Source organism: Mustela nivalis (assembly GCF_964662115.1).
Source record: "Mustela nivalis genome assembly, contig: HAP1_SCAFFOLD_532, whole genome shotgun sequence".
NCBI classification, from domain to species: Eukaryota; Metazoa; Chordata; class Mammalia; order Carnivora; family Mustelidae; genus Mustela; species Mustela nivalis.
In genome coordinates, this window is record NW_028136127.1 from 226928 (window position 1) to 254856 (window position 27929).

Here is a 27929-nt window from a genome sequence, read left to right on the forward strand (position 1 = left end):
CCCTGGCAATTTATTCTGATTCTCCAAATAAGATTCCAGCTCTCATTCTACCTGTCATAGTCTCTGGATATTGACTGGGAACGTTTTCCTCAACAAGGCCTTGCCAGGCCCACTGCTAGGGAATGTATTGTTTCAGATTCTGTACTCAGGTTTTAAAGATTTTTTTTTTATTTATTTATCAGAGGAGGGGGAGAGCGAGCACAGGCAGATAGAATGGCAGGCAGAGGCAGAGGGAGAAGCAGGCTCCCTGCCGAGCAAGGAGCCCTTGTGGGACTCCAACCGAGGACGCTGGGATCATGACCTGAGCCAAAGGCAGCTGCTTAACCAACTGAGCAACCCAGGCGTCCCTGTACTCACGTTTTAAAAAAAGTGACCAGTTTCCCGTTTGGAGTGACTCGAATGCAAGACTCACTGTAAGCCATTGTCTTGCTGTGTCCCATCCCTTTCTAAGGACTGCTTGTGCTATCTCTGGGAGATCACAGCATTGGGAGGGGCAGCCCAGGCCTGGGCTATTACAGCAAAGCTGCAGCCTGAAGGGCACGCATGAGATCTGTGGTTTGAGCTGTCAGAGTCTCACGGAGAAAAAAAAGAGAAATGAATCATCATTTGACCATGACATTCCCACTAAAGGGGAGGACAGTGGGAGAAGAGCAAGGGAAGAGGAAAGAAAAATCTCAAAATAAATGTGGGGTGGACGGCAGGAGGAGGGGGGGCAGGTGTGGCGATTGAACCAACGCTAGCCAAACACACGATTCCGCCCATTCTAGAGCGGACTGGACACAAACATGCTCCCACATCTACTTGTTGGCTGTGTTTTGTTGGCCAGTAGCGAGGTGATTCTTTAAGAGCTCTGAGAACCCAAACTTGTGGCCTCCCAGCAGCTGAGCCGAAGTGGAGCTGGGAGCTGCCCAGACGACCCGAGGCTGCCAGATGACCACCTTCCTCCCTACTGATCACTGGAGCCAAGCTCGGCGGGGGAGAAGCCACGCTCGCGGGTGGGTGCGGGGGCTAAGGGCGGAAGCCGGGTTCCCACAGAGGACTCTGCGCCCAGGCGGCTGCAGCGGCGGCGCAAGGGGACGGGAGGCCTGACACCGGGACGCGCCCCCCACTCTGGACAACCGGCCGCAGAAGTAAAGGGCCAGCATCCCGCCACAGCTATGCTTCCCGCGGGACAATCTCGGGAGAAGGTCCTGGAAGAGGCTCGCAGGCCGATTTTCCGAGGGAAACGGCGAGGTGGGGAGGGAGCGCCCCTGACCCTACCCGCCCTCCCCTCTCCCGCTCACGCCGCATCACCAGCGGAGGGGCTGCTCCGCAGAAACTTACTCGAGGTTGTAGTTCGCCCTCCGCCGCATGGGGGCCGCATCACCTGCTGGCTCGGCGTTAGCGGTCCGCACCCCTCTCTTGGCGGAGGCAGGCGGAGGCGGGCCTGCGGAGTCCTCTTTCATTGGCCGGGGCGCAGACGCTGCCATGTTGGAGGAAGCAGTGCCTTCTGTTCGGTGGAAACGCCGTGGCTTCACCGGTAGCGTCGGTAGGAGCGCAGCCTCCTACCTTTCCTCCTCGCTCGAGTGTCGGTGCTGAGAGGCGGCGGCCGGCGGGATGGAGAGAAGTAGGATGAACCTGCCCAAGGGGCTGGACAGGCTCTGCTTCGACAAGGACGTGTTCATGAAGGTGCGCGCCTGGACTCTGCTCCCCGGAGCTGGGACGTGGGTGGCCTGCCCTCCTTGGCCCTCCGGGGCCTCTCCTCGGGCTTCTCCTGTGGGCTTCCTGGGCCTTCCCCGCCCCGGACGGGTCCTCGGCAGGGACCTCACTGCACTTCGCAGTGAGTCTCTTGGCCTCGGGTGGGCTAGGTGCAACCTGGAGAAAGCACTCCTGTGAAATCGTGCACATTGAATGAAAAGGCCTGAAAGTTCAGGGCAAGTGGTTTTGAGCTAAACATAAAAGCCCCGGACCCGTAGGACCCGCCTCTGGTACCGTGCGGCACAGTCAGACCGCCGCTCCCCCAGCCTGACAGAAGCCTCCCAGTGCCTTGTGCCTAGAAGCTCAGCGTCTGTGCGTTGAACACATCTCTGAACACACGTACTTACCAGGAATCGGGTCAAAAAGGCACTTAAGCTAACGTTTATGCCTGACTTTCGTCTTAAGCTCAGAATGAGAAATCTGAAAGACTGTACTGTCCTTACTGGTTCTGGTCCAGTACTACAAAGCATACCAAGCTCCTTTACTAATGTTTCCCTACTTCTCTTGGTGAAGTCAGCCTGAAGCTGGCAGCAGATAACTGTAGGACATAAACTTACAGAATAGAAATTTAAACTGAAAAGACTTTACTGACAGGAAAGGTTCATCAGACATAGCCTTGAAAATGTCCCAAGGTTTGAATCAGAGCCAGGAGGAGCTTTATCTGTTTTCTGTATCCCTCTGGGTCTGTACTTAAACTATCAAAACGTATATGTTTAATTTCTAAGGATTGGGATTTAGTAGCTGGTTTCAGTGTTAAAAAGTTTTGGCTCTGTAGGTACCTAAAATTCTGAAGAGTTTGAATTTCTTACTTTTTTATGGCTTCAAGTCATAATATGTTTTTTTCTTTTTTGGGTTAACCAGCTAGTTCCTTTTTGATACTTGCATTCAGATCACATCTCCCAAACTCTGGCTTTAAAAGTCCTTATGTCTGGATCCTCTGCGGTGTGGCCATATCATTTTTAATATGTAGGGATGTCTAGACGAAGGTATATTGTACACTTGTTCTTGTATGGTGATGTTAAGCCACTGTAATAAAAGGTGTAAAGTGAATGGAGTGTCTGAAGGAGAGCACAGAGTGAATTCTCTGATCCAGAAACCTTTTGTTAATGAAGGACACGTGATGAGGAGAGAGGTCATTGGAAGAAGAAAAGGCACACACATAGACTTAAAGAATCTCAAAGCACGGAAGTCTCTTTAGCTTGTCTGTCTTTGGACTTCGTCAGGCTTTCTTTGGGCCTAACACTAGCATTTTCTAACACTTCCTAGCCCTGCCATCTTTCTCACTCTGAGCTGACAGAATGCCTTTGGTCAAAGCAGCTTCGGAAAATAGAAATCTCAAAATAGCAGTTCTAAAGTAGAACTTAGAGGTAGGAAGAGAGCAAACTGGGAAAGTGGCTAGAATGCCAGCAATTCCATATTCTTTCAAAGCTCTGAAATTTCTGAATATAATGTACAATTTGTAGTGTTAATGAACATAACCCCTTCATACATAGAAGGAAAATACATGGAACAGCTGTTCTGTGTAAAGTGGTATTGATCTTCTATGTGGGAGCTGGAGATAAAGGTTATTTGCAATTTCTGTTTCCATCAGAGAGATGTTTTGTTAAGTTACAGTTCCGAGGCAGAAATGAGCGGAGAGCTTGCTGTCGGGGTTGTATTTCTACATAGGTGTCTTGTTTGGCACATTTTGGAATGAGACTGGGATGGTAGAAAGGGAGATGGGGTGGGGCTGCGGGTTGCACCTTGGACACTGCATACATTGAGGGGTCCACGTTGATGCAGTCTTCATGGTAGAGCTGCAGTCAGGTTTACAGCAGGAAGTTGCATGGTCATATCTGTTGAGTTCGAGCTGACTGGTGGCAGGAGACTACTTAAAAAGTCATGTTTATGAGATCTAATAAGAAATAGAAGGGGAAAGGTATGCAAAAGAGGTAGGTGATCAAAGTGCAGGAATGGCAGATGGGGAAGGGTCACCTGGGGCAGAGGCACTGGCAACATCATACTTTGTCGGCTTAGAAATCCAAAAATCCTTTGGGTTGACAGCCAACTAATAGATGAGCAGGACATAAGGTATTGGTAGTAGGGGGAGAAAGTGGCATAACAGATAAATTAGACCATTTACATGGGTGTGCTATTGACATCACAAGTAGCCTTCCTCTTTCATCTCCAGTCGTACAGAAAAATTAGCAGCCATCCCACGGGACCTCTTCCATCCTGCTGACCATGATCCCATTCTTGTATTTGTCCCCTTCTCCTCCTCGCCTGGTACGGGGAGGGGCTCTCCTTCCTCCTCGGGTTCAGTCTCCACTCTGGCTCGGAGTCCATGCCCTCCCGCCCTTCCAGGAGCCTGCAAGGATCCTCTCCCCTGCACTCCTTCCCATCACGCGCTCCTGTTTGATCCTCTCCCACTTGACTGCCCCACCTCTAGGTATTGCCCTGTCACTGTCACGCATCACAGCCAGTGCTCAGGGGTTGACTTGACTTTCCCACCTTCCACCCTTCAGGCCCTGTCGTTCCACTAAAGAGTTCTTACCAAAACTGTTTCTAAGTCAGCGCACCTGACCTTTCTCTGTCTCCTTACTCGACATCGCAGTAGACCAAATGCTCTGCATTGCTTTCTGTCTTTCTTCTACCTCTCTGATGTGTCTCCTGTGCAGAGTCATGCTCCTGGTAGCCACTGAATGCTGATTATGGGCTCAGCCCCGTGTTCCTTTCTTTTCCTAGATGACCTTTTGTGCAGCTTCATGACCACCTATCAGCAGGTAAGGCAGATTCCTGTCTCTGGTCCACACGCTTCCTGAGCACCAGTTCTGTGTATCGGACTTGCTGACCTTTCTTCTCGGATGTGTCTGTGGCCCCTCAGACTCATCAGGTTCAAGACGGAATTCATGAGCACCTCCTCCATGGAAAACCACCTTTCTTATTCTATTGCCTCTCTCGGTAAACACTTCATCCGTTTAGCCTGGAGTCGGGAAACCAGAAGTCAACTCCTACTCTGTCACCTTTCCAGAATCTAGTCTGTTACACCAAGTCCTGTGGATTTCGCTTACTAAACCTCTTGAGTCCATATACTTCTTTCCATCTCTTCTCGTACCTTTGCAGTGCGCCCTTGCCATCACACCGTAGAAGCTTCTCACCCAGTCTCCATGTGCCTTCCTTGTCTTTCTGGCCCCTGGTCTACACTGCAGGTGAGCCACTCTTGTCAGAATGCGGATGTGATCTTGTATGTACCAGGTGACTGGTCAGTCCACCAGCTCTTGAAAAACCATTTTCCCATGCACTCGAACGTATTTCAAAGAGAATCAGTCCCCCATGGGGTAGTTTTCCTTGGTAGACAGTTTGTTTCTGCAATGAGCCATCTGCCTCCTTTGAACTTCTCTGTGTCAGTTCCTCTCTGGAACCTGTGGCTTCGTTGGCACCCCGGGTAGGCACATGATGACCTTTTCCATGAGAAGTGAAGGCAGGAGCCCTCTGGACAGTGAATGTATGTACCCTCATGTTCCATAGGTAAAAGAACCATGTGTGGGGGTGGGGGGGTAAGTCCTTGAGTCTCCTCCCTGTTCTAATTGGGTGAACTGGGAATTTTGAGGCAGGAAGCAGGTCCTGTGTGTCCTTGTTTGCAGGGAGCATGCATTCTGATGGGCAAAACGGAAAAGGGGAAGAATGAGCAGCTGCTCAGATCTGTTTGTACTGTGCTGGCTGATTAGCTGTGACCTGCAGATGTGGGTCCCATCCTCGGCTCTGCTCTCTGCCTGCTTATGTCTGACTTGGGGCAAATCACTCACCTCCGGCCTTCTGTTTGCTTGTTAGTATAATGAGGTGGTGCTTATCTATGTGATCTTTGCCGGCTCCTCTGAAAAGACTCTAGTCCATCCTGGCTTGCAGATAAGGAAACTGAGGCCTGAGGTGTGATGACTTCCTTTAAAGCCACACAGCTAGTTGGGGCCAATCACAGGCCAGATCTCCTGACCCCCACGCATCAGTCCTTGGAAATCCTACTGTAATATGTTCCTTTCCAGAGGCCACAGGTGGGAACTGAGGGAAGTGGGACAATCAGAACATTAAGAATAGCGCAGAAGATGGCACAATGTCCGCACCTGCATTTCACCAATAGGGCCACCTCTTACCTTAGAAGAAGTTCCCACAGGGCTGGTGATCTGGATGCCTGGCCTGGAGCTTAGCTATGGTAAATGGGACCAGAGGGAAGTGATGGCTGTTTGAGGTGGACTTTGTTGACAGCAGCTGGAGATAGCAGCTGACAGAGGAGGAAGAGGGAAGAGTGACAGATGGCAGATAGCCGCAGGCCGACAGGTCAGCCACTGTTGCCCAGGGTCGCCCATCCCCAGCAGCCGACTTCATATCACAGGATCTGAGTGCTTACCCTGTGGGTTCTTAGTTCGATGTCACGTCTTGATGACAAGATTCCATTCTCTTCCGCATCAGTGTGAGACAGACATCGTAATGAAATTCTAATTAGCCAAATATGGAATGTAAGCCTGGAACTCATTTTATAGAGAAATTTTCTTATGTGAACTACTTTCCCTGATGATAGAGGAGTTGTGACGATGTAACATCAGATAAAGTTTATCTGATTGGCACTTGTAAGAAGGGTTCCCGGCAAAAAAGAACTGTTTTTTTGTTGTTGTTGTCCTCCCTTTTGATCTTTCCTTTCCATTCCTTTTTTTTTTTTTTTTTTTGTCTTGTGAGCGGTCATCTGATTTATAAAAAGATGCAACAAAAAGTAAAATGGTACAAGATAATCAGTTTCAAAACATAAAAAAGTGAGTGTCTTTAGCCATAGCTCAGAACAGAGGAACTGGGTAAGGAGAATTGCTTGTATGAACTGGCAACAGGAAAAGTTGGTAAAGGAGAGCTGAGGAACTCTATTAAGACATAGGAGTGAGGGGCTCCATCATCATCTGGCATTTGCTCAGTGTCGTCTATATGGTTAGAGATGTCCATGATGGGAACTCCAGCAATCTTCTGGGTCTGGGTCAGCTGATGCCACAGTGTAACACTCTGAAGTACTTCCATACTGAGCAGTCATCTGCATAGTTTGTCTTGTGTGTACGTGGTAATCATTTGAATCTTGGCTCTTTCGCAATCCTTAGAGCCTCTTGATACTTTCACCCCGGTTTCTCAGTTTCAGCCATTACACAGTCAGTTGTACAACTGGTAAACTTGGCACACAGCCCATCCATCATTGACCGGTCAAGTTTGGCTTAAATAGAAAAGTTGATAAAGTCGGTACCAACCAGGATGTGGTAAGTCGGCCCAGCTGTGTGTTTATATTGGAAAAAGCAGGAGGGATGTTGGGGGACTTCTCTTTCCTTGAGTGCATGGGATCCTTCTTTTCTTTCTTTTTAGGTTTTAATCTGTCCTTCTCTCAGAGAAGGATCTCAGAGCTAAGCATTCGCTTCCTGGTCACATAGTTTCTTGCTTTCTCTTGCTTCCCCATGTTCACATCATGCCCATTTCTCCTTGCTTTTGATTTTCTAATTCACTCTTTGTAGTACCATAAAACTTATTTAAATAAAATGTTGGCCTACTAAGTTATTGATTATTAGTAAGTTCTTTGTTCAAAATTTGAGAGCAAGAAGTATTATGTAAATATATCTTTTTGTTATTTAACTAGTCTTACAACATTTAGCATCAAATTTCTTGAAACATTTAAACAAATTAATCACAAACTGGGGCTTGGGCTCTTTCTTTCTTTTTTTTTTTTTAAGTAATCTCTATACCCAACATGGGACTTGAACTCACAACCCTGAGATCAAGACCTGCACGCTCCAGTGACTGAACAAGCCAGGTGCCCTTTGGGCTTTTTGTTTTTAAGTTCCTCAGGTGAGGGGGTGCCTTAGTGGCTCAGAGGTTTAAGCTTCTGCCTTCAGCTCAGGTCATGGTCTCAGGGTCCTGGGGTCGAGCCCTGCATGGGACACTCTGCTCAGCATGGAGCATGATTCCCTCCCTCTCTGCCTACTTGTGATCTCTCTCTCTGTGTCAAATAAATAAATAAAATCTTAAAAAAAAAAAAGTTCCTTAAGTGATTCTAATGTGTGACCAGTGTTGAGAACTCTAGCACTGGATAATTCCTTTAAATAGCTCAAGAAATTAATTTTGAAAAGCGAACTAAAAGCCTACATAGATTATGATTGGTGTTAAATTGAGGGGAAAAAAGAGATAAAGAGAAGAAATCAGCTGGAACAGAGTGTAATTAGGTACTCAAATATTTGTTAGATGGATAAATACATTTACGGAATGTAGGGTTTGTTGTTTTTTTTTTGTCTCTTCATAAATATGTCAAATGGGTATATAAATTCAAGAAAGGAGTTTGATATAAAATTGATTAAAATGTTAGAACAGAAGTTTTTTAGAATTTTAGTGTTACTATTTCATGATGCTTTTAAGATGATCTCTCTGTAGATGGTGGGAAGATCTTGTTAGCATATGTTTTTAATTTCTCAAGCTTGAATAATTTAGTCACCGAACAAAGATTTAGAATGAGTTTTGGGAGACACAAGTCCTAGATTATGTCCCCACCTAGCTGGGTCAGAGATTTGAGAGCAGGGGCTGGAGGGAAGAGCTCCAAGGACATTTTTGTATACATGCTGATACCTTGGGCGGGAACACTCTTCCCACACTTCCGGTGGCTAGCTCTTTTGTGTCATTTGGATCTCAACTCATTGTTCTATATTTCCTGGTTCATCCAAGTTAAAATACATCCCATTTGTCACTCAACCTTTACTGTGTCCTGTTTTCTTTTTAGCTGTGATCACTATTCATTAATCACTATTTGATCACTGTTCATTAATATAATGTTTGTTTACATATTTATTTTCTCATTTCTGCATTAGAATATCTGCTCCTTAAAAGCAGAGACCTTGTCTTTTCTTTTCCTGACTGTGTCCCCAGGTCTTAGAGCAGAGCTGGAGTTGCATGATAAATATTTGAGGAATATTTATGGGATATACAGGGACATTTATTCATCTCTGTTGTCCATTGTTTTCAAGAATGGTTGGAAACACACACATACGTGAGCTCACACAAACTTTCTATGTCTTTCAACCCCTATGTAGTGTGCAGATTAGTGCTTAACTATTTTGGTTTTTTGTCTCGATGAAATGGGACATGTTTCATAAATTTCATATGCCCTCTTAGTACTTCTCATCATTACAGAGTGATGGTTCTGGGGGATTCTGCTTCTCGTGGAGATAGTATATAGTGATTTTATAAGTCCATGTATCTGGGAAGGAGTGTTTTACTTCTTGGCAGCTTAGAGAACTTCAATCTTTCCAAATTCCATGTAATTTTCATAGCATTAAAGCTACTAATTTCAGATTATTGGTAAGTTTTAAATGATTAATTCCCAGGTTACTTTGAATTAGTCTTTGTTTGCCATCCCTGATTGCAGCTAGTTAGTAAAGTAGCTAAACTTTTAAACTCTACTTGGTTTTAATTTTGAGTGATGTCACTGCTTCTCTCATGGTTAATGGTTCTTAATTACCTGCAGCTTGTCTGGTTTGCTCATTTATTTTCCTGTGTTCCAACACCTCTTGTGATCTCCCAACTTCTGGCCTTTTGGGGGATTTGTACTTTAACTGGGTTCAGATAGGAAATGCCCCTGAGTACAAAGAGAAGATATTTTTCTTCTAACTTCACTATCTCCTATTATTAATGTATTACATTGTTGTGGTACATGTGTTACAACTGATGAACCAGCATTAAAATCCATGGTTTACATTAGGGTTCACTCCTCTTTCTATAGTTCTGTGGGTCTTGACAAATGTATAATGTTATTTACCTACTGTTGGTATCTTACAGCCTAGTTTCATTGCCTTGAAAAACCCTGTACCTCATCTATTTGTTTCTTCTCCTCTCTCTGCACCCTCCTTGCTCACCCCTCAACCTGGGATCTTTTTACTGTCTAGAGTTTTACCTTTTTAGAGGCACCTGGCTGGCTTAGTTGCTAGGGCATCTGACTCTTGATCTCAGGGTTGTGAGTTCTAGCCACCACATTGGGTATAGAGATGACCTAAACAATAAATAAAAATAAAAATGTTGGTTAATTTTTACCTTTTCCAGAATGCCATAGAGTTGGAATCATATAGTATTTAGCCTTTGAGACTGGTCCTTCACTTAGAAATATGCATTTAAGGTTCTTCGAAGTCTTGTGGCTTAATAATTCATCTTTTAATTGTCGAATAATCCGTTGTGTGGGTGTGTCACAGTGTACCTGTTCACCTACTGAAGGAGATTGGATTGCTTCCAAGTTTTGGCACTTCAGAGAATAAAGCTGCTGTAAATATCCGTGTGCAGGTTTTTGTGTGGACACTAGTTTTAAGCTCTTTTGGGTAAATACAAAGGAGCACAATTACTGATCTTATAGTGAGAATGTGTTTAGTTCTGTGAGAAACTGCCAAGCTGTCTCACACAGTGCCTCCCATTTTGCATTCTGACCAAACAGTGAATGAGAGTTTGGTTGTCCCACATCCTTGCTAGCATTTGGTATTACTAGTGCTTTGGATTTTTTATATTCTACGTGATATGTAATAGTACCTTGTTTAAATTTGCAATTTCTTAATGACATACAAAGTTGAGCATCTTTTCAGATCCTTTTTTTTTTTCATTTTTAAAGATTCTATTTATTTATTAACAGCACAAGCATACGGAGAGGTAGCAGCAGGCAGCAGGAGAGGGAAAAAAGCAGGCTCCTCGCTGAGCCGGGAGCCCAGTGTGGATTTCAGTCCCAGGACCTGAGCTAAAGGCAGATGCTTAACTGACTGGGGTTCCCAGCCACCGCTCTTTTCACATTTTTAAATTAGGTTTGATTTCTTGTTGCTACTAAGACATCTTTATATTATATTTCTTATTTTAAGTCCTTTACCATGGCTGTGTTTTGCAGATATTTTCTCTACTCTGTGACTGGTCTTTTCATCTCTCTCTCTTTTTTTTTTTAAAGATTTTATTTATTTATTTGTCAGAGAAAGAGCGAGCGAGAGTGAGCACAGGCAGACAGAGTGGAAGGCAGAGTCAGAGGGTGAAGCAGGATCCCTGCGGAGCAAGGATCCCAATGTGGGACTCGATCCCAGGACGCTGGGATCATGACCTGAGCCAAAGGCAGCTGCTTAACCAACTGAGCCACCCAGTTGTCCCGTCTTTTCATTCTCTTAACAGTGTCTTTTACAGAGAAGTTTAATTTTAACAAAGTCCCTCTCATCAATTTTTTTCTTTCGTAGATCATGCTTTTGGTTTTATATCTGAAAAGTCATTGCCAAATCCAAGGATCCCTACATTTTTTCTTATGTCATCTTTAAGAAGTTTTGCATTTTACGTTTAGGTTTTGTGAAAGGTGTGAAAAGTTTGTTTTTATTCTTTTCATTTGTTTGTTTTTTCTTATCAATGTCCCATTGTTCGGTTCCATTTGTTGAAGACTGTCCTTGCCATTGAGTTGCCTTTGCCTGTGTGTGTGGATGTTGTTCTGGGCTCTCCACTCTGTTCCAAGCACCTGTCTCTTTTGCCAGGCACCTTCTGTCTTAATCACTATAGCTTTAATAGTAAGTCTTGAGATTGGGTGGTGGCAATCCTCAATTTCCTTTTTTCCCCGCTATTTAATATTTTGTTGACTACTCTGGGACTCTTGGTTTTCCAGTTTTCCATCCAAATTTTAGAGTCAACATGTTGGTATGCACAGAATAACTTCCTGGCATTTTGATTGGGATTGCATTGAGTCTGTCGATCAGTTTGGGAAGAACTGACCTCTTAACAGTATTGAGTGTTCTTACCCAAGATTGTGGACTTTCTTTCCACTTCACATCTTACCTTGCTTGTTATCTTTCATCAGAATTTTATACTTTTTCTCATATAGATCTTGTGCATATTTTGTTAGATTTGCACCTAAGTATTAATTTTTTTGGTATGCTAATGTAAATGGTCTTGTGTTTTTAACTTCAAATTCCACTTGTACATTGCTGGTATATATGAAAGCAATTGACTTTTTAAATTTTTTAATTAAAATTCAATCTCGTTAACATACAGTGTACTTTTAGTTTCATGGTTAGAATTTCGTGATTCATTGGTTGCATACAACACCCAGAGCTCATCCCAACAAGTGCCCTCCTTAATACCCCTCACGCAGTTACCCCAACTTTTCCCTCTCCAGTAACCCTCAGTTTGTTTCCTGTAGTTAAGTCTCTTGTGATTTGCCTCCCTGTCTGTTTCTATTTTTCCTTCCCTTCTCCTATATTCATCTGTTGTTTCTTAAGTTCCACATGTGACTGAAACTATATGGTATTTGTCTTCCTCTAGTTCCATCCATGTCCTTGCAAATGGCAAGATTTTGTTCTTTTTGATGGCTGAGTAATGTGTGTGTGTGTGTGTGTGTGTGTGTGTGTATACCACATCTTCTTTATCCATTCATCTGTTGATGGACATCTGGGCTCTTTCAATAGTTTGACTATAAACATCTGGGTGCTTTTGCCCCTTCAAATCACTTTGTGTACTTTGGATAAACATCTAATAGGGCAATTGCTAAGTCGTTGGGTTGTTACATTTTTAACTTTTTGAGGAGCCTCCATACTGTTTTCCAGAGTTGCATTCTCACCAACAGTGTAGGAGGATTCCCCTTTCTCCACATCTTCGCCAACATCTGTTGTTTCCTGACTTGTTAATTTTAGCCATTTTGACTGATGTAAGGTGGTGTCTCATTGTGGTTTTGATTTGTATTTCCCTGATGCTGAGTGATGTGGAGCCCTTTTTCATGTGTCTGTTGGCCATTTGGATGTCTTCTTTGGTCTGTTCATGTCTTCTGTCCATTTCTTGACTGGATTTTTTTGTTTTTTGGATGTTGAGTTTGATAAATTCTTTATAAATTTTGAATACTGGCCCTTTGTCTGATACATCATTGGAAAGCAATTGACTTCTGTATTTTAACTGTGTATTGTGCAGACTTGCTATAATCACTTGACTAGTTTCAGGAGGGTGTGGGGTGTGAAGTCTTTGTATTTTCTGTAGACAGTCATGTCATCTGTGAACAAAGTTTTATTCTTTCCCAGGTTGTATACCTTTTGTTTCCTTTTCTTACCTTATTTCATTAGTTTGGCCTTCCAGTATAGTATTGAATAGTAGTAGTAGGAGGGACATCCTTGCCTTGATTCCCTGTCTTCTATTTTCTCAGTATTAATATCATGTTAGCTGTGGATTTTTGGAAACATTCTTTATCAAGTTGAGGAAGTCCTCCTATTCTTAGTTTCATGAGGGTTAATAATGAAGAGGTGTGGATTTTGTTAAATGTTTTTTTTCCTCCCTTCATTGATATGATCATGTGATTTTCTTTCTGTTGATATGATGGATCACATTGATTTTCTAATGTTGAACATTTTCTAATGTTGCATACCTGGAATAAATCCTACATGACCCTGGTGTATAATTTTTTAATATAGTGTTTTCTTTTATTTGCTAATTTTTGTTGAAGATTTTTATGTCTGTGTTCATGAGAGATACTAGTTTATAGTTTCTTTTCTTGTAGTATTGGTTTTGGTGTCAGGGTAATAATGATCTCCTAGAATAATTTAGGAAGTACTCCTTCTAGTTTTACTTTCTGGAAGAGATTTTAGAGAATTGTGTAGTATTCCATAAATGTTTGGTTGAATTTACAGTGATTGGGATTGTTAGCAGTAGCCCTCCCTTCTTTCATCTGATATTAGTAATTTATGTCTTCTACCTTTTTTTCTTTGTTTGACTGGCTAAGGGTCTATCTGTTTTATTGATGTTTTCAAAGAAACAGACTTGGGGTTTATTGATTTAAAAAAAAAAATTCCTGGTTTTAATTACATTGATTTCTGCTCTAATTTTTATTTTTTTTCTACTTCCTTTAGGGTTTTTTTTTTAATGATTTTATTCGACACAGAGAGAGTCAGTGAGAGAGGGAATACAGGCAGGAGGAATGGGAGATGGAGAAGCAGCCTCCCTGAGCAGGAAACTCTGATGCAGGGCTCTGTCCCAGGACCCTAGGACCATGTCCTGAGCCAAAGGCAGATGATTAACCAACTGAACCACCCAGGAGCCCCTCCTTACTTTAGATTTGATTTTGTTGTTGTTGCCTAAAATGGAAGCTTAGATTATTGACTTTAATCTTTTTTTTTCTAATATTTGCATTCAGTACTGTATTTTCCCTTTAAGCAGCATTCCACACATTTTGCTACATTGTATTTTGTTGAGACTGGTCTCCTGTCATTTAGAAGTGTGTCATTTAATCTCCATGTATTTTGGACTTCTTCAACTATCTTCTGTTACTGATTTTTAATTCCATTGCGGTCTGAGAACATATTTGGTATAATTTTTATTTTTAAAAATTTGTTGTGTTTTGTGGCCCAGAATTATTCTGTCTTGATGAGTGTTCCATATGAGCTTAAGAAGAATGTGTGTTGCACTATTACTGGGTGAAATAGTCTGTGTACATCTGTTGTACGGTAATTGATGGTGGTGTTAAGTGTGCCATGTCTGGACTGAATGTCCACATCTGTCAAATCCTTGTTGCCCTGCTGCTGGATCGGCCCATTAATGATGAAGAAGTGTTGAAGTCACCAGCTGTGATAATGGAATTGTTTATTTCTCCCTGCAGTTCTGTTAGGTTGTGTCTTACCTGTGTTGATCAGGCACACATACCTTAAGGATAATTGTGTCTTCTTGGTCAGTCGATTTCTTTATCATTATGTAATGCTGCTCTTTATGCCTGATAATTTTCCTTCTCTGAAATCTGCTTTGTCTGAAATTCATGTAGCTACGCCATTGTTCCTGTGATTAGTGTTACTTTGGATTTTTTTTAATGTATCCTAGCATTTAGCTTGTTGATATTTAAGTTGTTTCATTTTTCATCAAAATATAATTCACAAAGCATAATAGTTGCCATTTTAAAGTGTACTCTTCTCTGGTTTTTAGTATATTTACTGTGTATATGGTACATACGTCACTTCTGTCTAATTCCAGAATGCTTCCATCACCCGAAAAATAAACCTCTTACTTCCAATTCTCCCCTCCCCTTATTCCCTGGCAATCATGAATCTACTTTCTGTTTTTATGGATTTGCCTTTTCTGGAACATCTCATATCAGTGGAATTGTATAACACGTGACCTTTTGTGTCTGGCTTCCTTTAACCTGAGAGTAGAATGTTTTCAGACTTCACTCGTGTTGTAGCATGTAACAGTTTATTCCTTTTTATGGTTGTGTAAGAGGCTCTTCCACATTTTATGTATCCATTCATCAGTTGATGGACGTTGGGTATATACTCTTTTGGCTGTTACGAGCAGCGCTGCTGTGCACATTCATGTACAGGTTGTGGCAGGAACATCTGTTGTCAGTTCTGTCGATGTCATACCCCTAGACGTAGAACTGCTGGGTAATTGTACGTGTGTAACTTCTTGAGGAGCTACCGAGCTGTTTGCTGCCTTAGCCACACTGTTTTACATTCTCACCGACAATACAGGAGGGTTCCAGCTTCTCCGCCTTCTTGCCAGCACTTTTATTCTTCTTTTTTTTTCTTTTTCTTTTTCTTATTTTACCATAGTTGTCCTAGTGGGTGTGACGTGGCATCTGCATTTTGATTCGCATTTCCCCAATGACTAAGGATGTCGAACATCCCGACATGTGCTCTTGACCATCTGTGTATAATCTTTGGAGAAATGTCTATTCAAAAGTCTTTGGCTTGTTTTTAAATTAGGTTATTTGTTTTTTTGTTGTTGAGTTCTAAGAGTATATTTGCATATTCTGGTTATTAGATCCTTGTCAGACAAATGATTTGCAGATACTCTCTCCCATTCTGTGGGTTGTCTTTTCACGTTCTCCGTAGTGTCCTTTGACACACGAAAGTTTTTATTTTGATCAAGTTCAGCTTATCTAATATTTCTTATTGCTTTGTGTATCATGTCTAAGAAAGCTTTTCCCGATCCAAAGTCATACAGATTTTCACCTGTTTTCTCTGAGTGTTACAGTTTTGACTCTTACATTTAAATCTTTGATCCATTTTGAGTTATATTTTTGTGTATGTGTGACGTTGCTGTTCCAAGTTCATTCTTTTGCATGTAGATATTCACTTGTCCCAGTAGTAGGCACTCGAAAAGACTGTTCCTCCCCCCCCCATTAAATGGTCTTGGCATCCTTGTGAAAAATCAGTTGACCATAAATGTATGGGTTGTAAATACTTTCTTTTTGAATACTTGGGGAATCTACACTATAAAGTAAAACCATTCCTAAAGTAGTAAAACCATTCTTGGTTAAGTGAAATGGGTCTCTATTATGGCACTGTGAGTTTGGGTTTGCTTTTCACAGCAAACGCTGCCTAACCCAGTATTCACAGATGTTCCGAGTTATTTAGTCATGTGTTATGCAACTTTTGTTTATCTGAGAACAAATGCATAAATGGTAAGTTGAGTACTAATATTACCTAATAGCATTTGTTCACTGAGGCTAAGTTATATGATTTATTTATTTATTTATTTATTTAAGATTTTATTTGAGAGTGAGAGAGTGCAGGAGCAGGAGGAAGGGACAGAGGGAGAAGCAGGCTCCTTGCTCAGCAGAGCGCCTGATGTGGAACTCAAACCCAAGAGACTGGGATCATGACCTGAGCCAAAGGCAGATGCTTAACCACATAGGCACCCCAGTTATACAATTTAGAATGCCATCATGAAGTTCAAGAACTTCAACAATGTGTAACTGAGGCAGGGAAAGTGATCGACCTAAAGGTATACAGTTGATGCGTAGGATGGCCAGGATTATGAACCAAGACCCCCTCCTGTGATGTACTACATAACTATGATGTAAGGTCTGAAATTGTCTCAGGAGAGAAAGGTCCAGGCTAATTTGGTCACCAGTGTAAGGAGCAGGTGGCTTTCTGTAGATGACTGTGAAATTACGGTTTGGTATGAAGTCCTTCTCTCCGACACTAGCAGGGTCAGTCTTTGGTTGATTAACTTAAAAAGTCAGTTTAAACAAGTACTCTTAGGGAATGGTACATACAGTTTTTAGCATTTTATTTGGAAAAAATATATGTACATTTATTCTCCATTGAAACAGTGCCAGGTCTTTTCTCTGGAAACTGGCCTGCAGATTAGATTTCTGAGTTATCACAGCACTTGGGTCGCTCAATAGGTTAGGCATCTACCTTCGGTTCAGGTCATGACCTCGGGGTCCTGGGATGGAGTCCCACATTGGGCCCCCTGTTCAGCAGGGAATCTCCTCCCATTGCCCCTTTCCCTGCTCATACTGTCTGTCTGTGTCTCAAATAAATAAAAAGAATCTTTAAAAAAAGTTTTCTATGTTGTCTTTTTTTGCATTCAGTTTCAGTTTCTTTAACTGAATTGAGTGAGAATCCTGTGGTCACTCCCTCCCTGCCTGGTACTTGGTCATCTCACCCATACCTAACTTAGCAAAAATTTTCTTATTGATTTCTTTGTATCAAATCTTTCCAAAGTAGCTGTGTTAGTTTTCAAAAGAACAGTGATTTTTTTTGCAGTCATATTTTGTTGGTTTACATAGTGTTTAATGAAAAGTAAGTGTAGGTGTCCTTAACTAGTTTGGGAATCATCACATTTGATTCTTTTTTTTTTTTTAAGATTTATTTATTTGACAGAGAGAAATCACAAGTAGACAGGCAGCCAGAGAGAGAGAGAGAGAGGGAAGCAAGCTCCCTGCCGAGCAGAGAGCTCGATGCGGGACCCGATCCCAGGACCCTGAGATCATGACCTGAGCCAAAGGCAGCGGCTTAATCCACTGAGCCACCCAGGCGCCCCATCACATTTGATTCTTGCTGACTAAACAGGTCATGGAGTAGCAGAGTCACAGGGGAATTAGATAGTAATTTATTGCCTCTAAGCATATAAGCCTACCGGGATATCACAGTATTGTAGAGGGGAAACACAGGATAGCTAATCCTGTGAGACCAATACTTGGAAATAGGTTATGAAAGATTTGGAACATCTGTTCAATGGGACACTCAGCATGCACATAAAATATTAATAGAAATGTATGTGTTTTATGTAAAGACATTCAAGTTATATTTTTAGATGGGAAATTTTTTTAATAGAATGGGTTTTTATTTTTTATTTTTTTATTCTTTTTTTAAGATTTTATTTATTTATTTGACAGAGAGAGAGAGAGGTCACAAGGAGGCAGAGAGACAGGCAGAGAGAGGGGGGAAAGTAGGCTCCGGCTGAGCAGAGAGCCTGATGTGAGGCTTGATCTCAGGACCCTGAGATATGACCTGAGCCGAAGGCAGAGGCTTAACCCACTGAGCCACCCAGGTGCCCCTAGATGGGAAATAGTTTAGAAGAGCATGAATATTTGTGTGTGTGTGTGTGTGTACACACATATGTGTGTGTACACACATACATAGATAAGGTCTGGGGTTTCCATTCAAGATGGTGGCATGGGAGGATCTTGATCTCATCTCTTCTATGAAATACACACTGAATCTATAGCTCCATATGGAAAAATTTCCTGTGGAAAAAACCCTACAACTAGCTGAGTGACTCCTACACATTAGGTGAGTAAGGAAAAAAACCTATGTTGAAGTAAGAATCCGTCTTGCCATAAACCCCACCCCTGGTACAGCGACCTGGGATTGGGAGGGTACTCAAAACCCCAGGCTTCTCCCTGAGGAGCAAAGGGTTTGAGCCCCACTTCTGGCACCCCAACTTCCAAGACGTACATCTAAGAGACAAGACCCCAAAACATCCAGCTTTGAAAGCCATCAGAGCTTGCACCCATGAGACCCACAAGGCTATAGCAAACTGAGAAACAGTTCTTAAAGCAGTCCCGCGAGTAGACTGACCCACCCTGGAACTCAGCACAGAAGCAGCAGACTGAAATGGGATCAGATTTCTGTGAAAGAGGCTCATTTGCTTATCTTAAAGCCCTGAGGGGCAGGCATCTAATTTAACGTGGATCTGGGAGCCTAGTAAGGTATTCTCCAAAGATGGAGCTGATGGGTACCATCTTTGCGCTGTCCCTCTACCTCGCTTCTGCTTTCTGGTATCTCCTGGAAAGGAGCTTGAATGCTCGTATGATGCCCCGAGGTTTGCAGTTGCTACCCAGGTATAACTCTAGATCACCTGGCTCAAGCAGCCAGCAAGATTCACACTCACGGTAGTGAGTATCACAGTATTTACAACAACCAAGACTTGGAAATAACTAAAGTGTCCACCAATGGGGTGAATGGATAAAGACAATGTGTGTGTATACGATGGAATATTAACCATAAAAAGAAGGAAGTCTTGCCATTTGCAACAACATGGATGGACCTTGAGGATATTGTGCTGAGTGAAATAAGTCAGACAGAGAAAGAGAAATACTGTATGATCTCCCTCACATGTGGAATCTAAGAAACAAATCAAAATGAAGTCATAGAGAACAGATTGGTGGTTGCCAGAGGCGAGGTTGTGGAGGAAATAGATGAAGGGGTCCAGTGGTATAAACTTCCAGTTAATAAGATAAGCCTTGGGGATGTAATGTACATCATAGTGACTGTAGTAAATAATACTGTGTATTATTGTATATTAATTTTATTATTTTTTATTAGAAATATGTATTATTAGCCCCAGGGTTACAGGTCTGTGAATTGTCAGGCTTACACACTTCCCAGCACTCACCGTAGTACATACCTTCCCCAATGTCCACAACCCCACGACCCTCTCCATACACCCCTCCCTCCAGCAACCCTCAGTTTGTTTTGTGAGATTAAGAGTCTCTTATGGTTTGTCTCCCTCCCAATCCAATATTTTTTTTAAGATTTAATTTATTTATTGGACAGACAGAAATCACAAGTAGGCAGAGAGGCAGGCAGAGAGAGAGGAGGAAGTAGGATCCCCGTTGAGCAGAGAGCCCGATGTGGCCTCGATTCCAGGACCCTGTGATCATGACCTGAGCCGAAGGCAGAGGCTTTAACCCACTGAGCCACCCAGGTGCCCCCCTCCGAATCCAATCTTGTTTCATTTTTCCTTCCCTACCCCCACACCCCCCACTTTGCCTCTCAAATTCCTCATATCAGGGAGATTGTATGATAATTGTCTTTCTCTGATTATTTCACTCAGCATACCTTCTAGTTCCATCCACGTCATTGCACATGGCAAGATTTCATTTCTTTTGATGGCTGCATAGTATAATATATATATATATATATATGTATCTATATATATATATATTTTTTAAGATTTTATTTATTTATTTGACAGAGATCACAAGTAGGAAGAGAGGCAGGCAGAGAGAGAGGAAGAAACAGGCTCCCTGCTGAGGAGAGAACCTGATGTGGGGCTCGATCCAAGGTCCCTGGAATCATGACCTGAGCCGAAGGCAGAGGCCTTAACTCACTGAGCTACCCAGGTGCCGTATATTATTATATATTTAAAGTTGCTAAAGCTTAATAGTTCTTAGCACAAGAAAAAAATGTGTATGTTTGGTGATGGATGTTAACTAGTCTTAGGGTGATCATTTCACAACAGATAAAAATATGGAATTTTTTCCCTGATATGAGGAAGTGGTGATGCAACATGGAGGCTTAAGTGGGTAGGAGAAGAATAAATGAAACAAGATGGGATTGGGAAGGAGACAAACCATAAGTGACTCTTAATCTCACAAAACGAACTGAGGGTTGCTGGGGGGAGGGGGTTTGGGAGAAGAGGGTGGGATTATGGACATTGGGGAGGGTATGTGCTTTGGTGAGTGCTGTGAAGTGTGTAAACCTGGTGATTCACAGACCTGTACCCCTGGGGATAAAAATATATGTTTATAAAAAATAAAAAATTAAAAAAAATGGAATTTTTATGTTGTACGCCTGAAACTAACATGTGTCCATTATATGTCAGTTTCTTTAAAAAGTAATTGATATTTTATTTTTTTAAAAATTATTTATTTATTAGACAGAGATCACAAGTAGGCAGAGAGGCAGGCAGAGAGAGAGACAGGGAAGCAGGCTCCCTGCTGAGCAGAAAGCCCAATGTGGGCTTGAACCCATAACCACTGAACCAGCCAGGCACCCCAAAAGTAATTTATATTTTAAAGAGAAAGACTATGGCACCTGGGTGGCTCAGTCAGTTAAGCGTCTGCCTTCGGTTGAGATCTTGATTTCAGGGTCTTGGAATGAACCCTGGCATCAGGCTCCCAGCTCAGCAGAGAGCTGGCTTCTCCCTCTGCCCCTCCTCCCACTTGTTCTCTCTGTCTCTCTCTCTCAAATAAATAAAATCTAAAAAAAAAAAAAAAGTAAAGAGACCAAAACAAAGTCTGGAAGGATGTGAATCGCTGTGTTAAAATTAAGAAGAAAAAGCTGTTTCTATTTTGAGAAGAGCCTCTTTGAAATGTATAATTAAAAGAAATAAAATGCCTTTAGAGTTAGGCAACAGGAGAGAATGGTCTTGGTGAGGGGCCCCCTTTCCCATAATCTTAGGAAGTGAGCAGACCCCCTGATGTCCTGTGTGTGTTCCCCTGCAGTAATACGGCCTCTTATTCTTTGTCTGATCTTATTTTTCTATGTAAAATGTGGTATCAGTGCAATCATTTTTTCTTTCTGGTTTGATTTTCAGGAAGATTTCAACGTCGGTCACTTTGTGTCTGACTGTAGGAAGCGTGTCCAGCTGGAGGAACTAAGAGGAGATCTGGAACTCTACTATAAACTTCTTAAAATAGCCATGGTCGAGCTCATCAACAAGGATTATGCAGATTTTGTCAACCTTTCCACAAACTTGGTAAACCTGAAATTCACAAGTCCTACACACACACACACACACACACACACACACACACACTTTCTCTCTCCTTCATATTTATTAAAAGGGCAGAGTTTTTAGAAACCTTTCAGTTGATTACCCCACCAACCCCACCAGAAACTTGAAGAAATTACCAATTTCATTAATAAAAGAACTAAACTTTTTGGAATACATTTTTTTGTTTTAGTTTTTATTCATTTAAGGTTGCTCTAGTTTGATTATGTTTCAAATTCATTAGTCAACAGTGAAAAGTAAAGGATAATAATACCCAAGGGGTTGTTTTATTAGTTGCTAAGTGATTACCCTGAAGTCTTCCTTGATTTAGACTAATTTGTAGGAGCAAATGTCCACCACTCTTACAATGTTTAATTTACTCCCAGGTATATCTGTTAGCCAGAGCTAGGTTGAGGGAACATTGGCCAATATTGATATTTAAAAAGTTTGGTTTTATAAAAATATAAGAATGATTTTCAGTGAGCTTATCAATTGTTTGTAAAAGCCGTTTAGAAATGTTGAATTTTGTTCCTTGGCAGAAAAGTCTCCTTGTTGATGCTTCATTTTGTTTTAAATCTGTTTGTCCAGAGAAGCACAGAAAGTTGCAGCTCCGTGGGAATTTCAAGAAGCATTAAAATTAATGATGCACATTTGCTTTTGGGAAATATACCACTAAGATAAATATCCCAATAGGATTAAAAACCTAGAAAATTTTACTTCTGTTTAATTTCTATTTTTCTCAAGGCTTATAATAATGTTTAAGAGAGACGTAGCCCGTCAGACTTTCACATCAGCTGGCTGAGTATCATCAATTACAGACAGAGAACTGTTCACCTTCTGTGAAAATTTGTCACATTCATTTAAAATGTCATCTAAAGGCAAATTGTTCTTAAGGAAACCTTCGTTTCTCCTGACTTCCCTTATTTTTATAGTTTCATGTATTTCAACAGATTTTTTTCATATTCTATGAACAACATTAATGGCCAAATAACACTTCTGTTGTTTAGCTAGTTATGTAGCAAAATACGGTTGTGCCAAAAAAAACAAGTTAAATCTGGTACTGCTTTGATCGTTAAATAGATACGTCACTATTACTCCTTATCGTGATGTGTTTGTGCCAACCTGGTTTTGCCTTTAGGTTGGCATGGACAAAGCCCTCAATCAACTTTCTGTGCCTTTGGGACAGTTACGAGAAGTTCTGGTAAGTCCCCAATTAATGAAAACAGTCTGCTGTGACGCCTGTTGTCCTCGTCGGCTTTTCTTTAAGAATTCTTTTCATCTGTTAGTTTGGTGGTACTGGTGGTTGTATTTTAACGGTTCATGATTATAATATTCACCTTCAGAAGAGTTGTAAATGATTTTGTTTTTGCATATGCTAAAAACCTAAAAAAACATGTTCGATTTGAAGAAGACATATTCTCAGAGTAGACAACCTTAAAATGTCAGGGGAGAGGAAGCATATTTCCAAATTCAACTTATTAATGCCACTTTGGTCATATGTAAGTGGTTTCTAACTTACGAATGACTTGTATTTTAACAGTTTGTAATCTTGTAAATATCCCCCCCCACCCCACGTAATCTACGTGTGGTTAGGTTCCTGGGCTGATCTACAAAAACTGTGTAATCCCTAATGGAACTGAAGGATAATATAAATAAAATGTAATACTTAATAAATGTTACATTTGCATGTTCTCTCAGAAAAATCTCTGTTGTGGGAATGGGACTCCCCACCTCTAAGCCATTGGGAATAGGAACTCTACCTGGGTGAACAGTGGAGGGGCAGTTGTGGCATCACTTCTTACAGAAAACTGTGCTGCCCTGTCTCCCCTCCCGCCCCCCCCCCCCCGTCTGTGTCTGGTGCCCTGACTTACGGCCTCTGTCCATTCTGATGCCCTGTCGTAAACTTGTCATAAACGACACCATCCTTCCTTGTGTGTCTCCTCTAGCTTGAGTGGCCTCTTGCGTCCCTCCCCTAAGACAGTGCCTGCATCCTAGAGAGAATATAAGGAGAACATAATTTAAGTGAAGACACAGTACATGGTTAGAACCAAGAAAAATGCGGAGTAATGGAAATATCAGTGCTGAGAAGCCTAGGGGAGGGGCAGGCAGGAAAGAGTTCGTGAAACAGGTAAAAATCTTGAGTTGTGCCTTGAGGTAGCCAATACTTTCCATGGTTTATGTCTCATTTGAATTTTACAAAATCTTGTTAAAGATACTTTTCCTTGGAATGGAAGGGATTTTCATGGTCCGCTGTTGGATTCCACACCAGCCGCTGTGGGGCTCTCCCACTGCCTCCTTGGTGTGCCTCTTCCTCCCGGGGCCTCATAGTGGTGTTGTTTCCCAAGCCTAGCCTTCCTTTGGCCTCCCACTCTTCTCTCGAACCCCCTTCCTGGAGGCAGATTTGCTCTACTCACACAGGCTCCCGTCCCGCCTCACCCCCTGCCATCACCGTATCCCCTCCCTTTTCCATGGCCTGTTTTTATGGCCACTTTGGTCCTGCTCAGCCACAGGCCTGACCTGCCTTTCTGGTCCCAACTCTGAAGCTGTTCTGTGAGATTCTCAGACCACTGAGGGATACGACTATATCTGTCTTCATTGCATCCCTGTAGGCTGCCACAATACTGACGTCCAGGAGGTGTTTCATAATGTTGATGGAGTGAATTAATTCACCTTCCTGTGGAATTTTTGTGATATGCCTACTTGAATCTAATTGTTTCTGTTAACCTTTGTTTTGGCCCTAATTCCTAATTATCTCTTTATTCATTAGCTTCTGGACATGTTTCTCTACCTCTGTGCTCTGCCTTTTTCTGGTCTTCTGTTCTTCATTCTTGATTCCTGGTATTTCCATACCCACATTTCATCATCATGCATCAGTGCTTTGACATTCTTTCATTCTCCAAAATATGCAGAATCTAAAGACTTCATCTCAGTGAAGTTGGCCCTCCATTCCTATTTCTGCTTCTCTCCAGAAGGAAGCCTGCAGTGCACATGGCTGTGTGCCTGTCTGACCCTGCCCCTGAGTGTGTGTGCACTTACATCTGCTCCCCATCCCCTCCCCACCTCGGCAGCTGTGTACACATGGCTTTCAGAGTCCGATTCGAGCCCCGTCGCATTTCCAGACTCTCCTGTACTTTGCTTCATATTATCTGTTCTCCATTCTAAGCCCCCTCATCCCCATAACTTTCACTGTATATGTCATTCTTCTTCTGGCCATGCGACCCTGCCTTCGTGTCATTATGCCCCCAGGTCATGAGTCCCCTCAACAGTAACTGTGTCTGGTATATCATGTTTTTTTTTTTTTTTCTTGTCAATATCTGCATAGTACTGGTGCACAGGTATTAATTTCTGTGGAATTGAATGAGATGTAGGAAATTGATAATGTGACAAAACAATGTCTGTAATACATTTTCTTTATTATTCTTTTAAAGAGTTTCAGGTCATCAGTCAGTGAAGGAATTCGGGCAGTAGATGAACGAATGTGTAAACAAGAGGACATAAGGAAGAAAAAGGTACCCTCCAGTAGATTTCTTATGCTGCATGCCAGTTGAAGCCCTCTCCTCTTGTCTCTGCGAACTTGTCAGCACTATTCAGCTTTTTTTCTTTTTTTTTTTAAATTTAGCTTTTTTTCAAAGCTCTCACGCATGTGCATTTTATGCATTATGTCACGTTATCTACCTGAAATAAGAAGACAGAATTTCAGAGGTACCCACACGATCTCAAGATCACCCACTTTTTCCAGAACAAGAAACAGTGATAACTGTTGTCGGTGCAGCGCTTGACAGTTAACGACTGTATAAATTGTCAGCGGCCCTGTAAAGAAAATAGGCCTATATTAGAGACTAGGGGAGAAGTGGGCTTTCCAAAGCAAACTCAGGATTCTGCCGTAGGTTTGCTGTTATTTTCTGATCCTGTGTTCTTTATGTTCTGGTGTTCACTTTAATTTTTTCAATTCCCAGTAGTTAGCATGCGGTGTTGGCTTAGTTTCAGGTGTGTGAGACAGGCAACGGCTCTGTACATCTGAGGGCTCACCCCGGGAGTGTGCCCCTTAGTGCTATCTCCAGTTCCAAGTGTCCCCGATATCATTCATGATCATAACGATGTAGGGGCACAGCGGGCATTGAGAGTCTGGGCTTCTGACTCTCGCCTGCTGCTCTGTACAATGTTTTCTATGTGTATTATTAGCATATTTGTTAAAATCTCAGTGGGGAGAAGCCTGTTTGAGGGACCTTCTGTTTAATTCGCCTCTGGATCTCCTCACAGCTTTTGTCCAAAGAATGCTTGTCGTGCGCTTCCAGACAAAACAGTAAGCTTTGTGAGAGCAGGGTGTATTTCTTGCTTTATTTTCTCGTGCCCCCCCCACCCCCCGTCGGAATGAATATTGAGCTCCCAGGGGTGTTCATTATTATTATTATTTATTGAATGGATGACTTTGTATTTTTTTGTTCTTTAAGGATGAGAGTTTTCATAATGTCCCTCAACCTCTTTGATAATATTTGTAGTGTAAAAGGTCTTTAATGATTTGGTGCTTGGGCATATAGGTATATGCACATGTAAACTGAGAGGGCCAGTACAATCGGAAGCCAAAGTTAAAACATGAATAAAGGGCCATAAGAAAACAAATGGAGGGGCGCCTGGTGGCTCAGTTGGTTAAACGTCCGACTCTTGATTTTGGCTCAGGTCATGATCTCAGGATCATGAGATTGAGCCCCGCATTGAGCTCTGTGCTCAGCAGGATGTCTGCTCGAGATTCTCTCTCTCCCTCTGCCCCTCCCCTGCACGCGCACATGCAGTCTCTCTCTCTCTCAAATAAACAAATCTTTTTTAAAAAAATAGGAAAGAAATGCCCATAGAAAGATTCAGGATGGGGAAAAAAAGAAATAAGAGTATAGAATACGAGAAAGCAAAGTCTAGGGTTTTTTTTTTTTCCTCTATAAACTTGCAATAGAATATGGAAGTATGCTTATTCTAGAACTAAGATTTGCATTCTTGAGAATTCTGTGTTTCATAGAAATATTCAAAATATAGCATGCCCTATATATTTGAAGTTAACTTTTGGTCTTATATTTTCCTGCATTTAGCATGGGAAATAAAGATGATTAAGAGTAAAGATGGTGACGTTTTTTGTTTGCTTAATTTTTATTTTTATAGATGTGTGTGTTGAGGCTTATACAAGTTATTTGATCAGTTGAAAAGATTGAAAAAATCTTAAATTCACAAAGTTCGAAAGAAACCTCTGCACTAGAAGCAAGCAGGTAAGCATTTTTTTTTTAACTAAGTAGCACATAAATTAATACTTCACATCCAATCTAATTAGGCGGGGACGGCTTAGTTAGAATTCATTTCTGAACAAGAAGAAAATCCAGGTTTGTGGCTAGAATGTAGCTCCAGGAGAGTGGAGAGCATGAAATGGTGAAATCTATAACACGTTCCTATAAACCCTTTGGTTATAGACCACAGTTCCAACACGTCATTATGCTTGCAGTGTAAAAGTATATTTGGAATCACCTTCCCTGAGGACTAGCAAAGTCCTGTTGATCTTTAAGGCATACCTACCATTCATCTTGGTTTTTCTCCATCTCATTTTTTTTCCTAGACATGCCCAGAGTATTACCATTGATGTATTTTGCACCAGCATTATATTATTATGAAACAGTATAGGACATATCCAGTTGAAATTTACAAACAGGAAAGAAAAAACTTATGAAATAGGAAAAAGATGATGGCTCTCTTTGTTATACTGTGATTGTCTTGTTCCCTTCCTGGTGTGAATTTTCAATCAGCCAGGGTAGATGAGTGACTCAGAAAATGAGTAGTTAGGTCCTGTCAGCACTGTGAGACGCACAGTGGTGCAGTGGGAGTAGCCGGGGCTGGTCCTACACATACCAGCTGGGCTGCCTGCGTCAAGGTCGCCTGGTGCCCTGAGTGCTCTGTTGTGTGACGCTAACAGTCCCTCCCCTTGCAGGCGGAGTTAGGTTTCTAAATTTTAGGAATTAAGGTTTTAGATTTGGAAGGAACTTGAGAGACCATATGCTCCACATGTCTCATGATGGAGATTAAGAACGGACACATCCCAAAGGAAGCGATTCTCTGGTCCTAGGTCTCTGTCCCCTTTCACATCAAGGCATTCAACTAAGTGGTCAGCCTCCACTGTGCTTGTGTCTCTAGCCCGTTGCACTCGTGCTTCTGCCCCATTCGTCCACACTTAGCAGACAGTCTGCACGCGGCCCTTCTGCAGCCCGTGTGTCTCCGGCGGCTCTGCTTCACTGCGGCCCTTGGCAGCGCCTGCAGCCCCTCCAGCCCCTCCAGCCATGTCCACGTTCGGCCCCTGGAGAGCTGGCCCTCCAGTGTTCTTCCCGTCTTTGCTGTTGCTGCTGTGCTCCTCGGATAGAAACACCTCAGTGAGCTCTGTGTCTACAATCCTGTCCCTTTGCAACACTGTCCTTGAT

General features: G+C 42.2%; 1 long non-coding RNA gene across 1 annotated transcript; it reads left to right on the forward strand.

Annotated features, from left to right (window-relative positions):
- The first annotated feature begins 1460 nt into the window (after positions 1-1460).
- LOC309857242 lies at positions 1461-26735 on the forward strand. Its single transcript, XR_014307574.1, has 4 exons — positions 1461-1668; positions 21307-22684; positions 24912-24992; positions 26632-26735. It is a non-coding gene; the product is annotated as an uncharacterized lncRNA (long non-coding RNA).
- The last annotated feature ends 1194 nt before the right edge of the window (positions 26736-27929 follow it).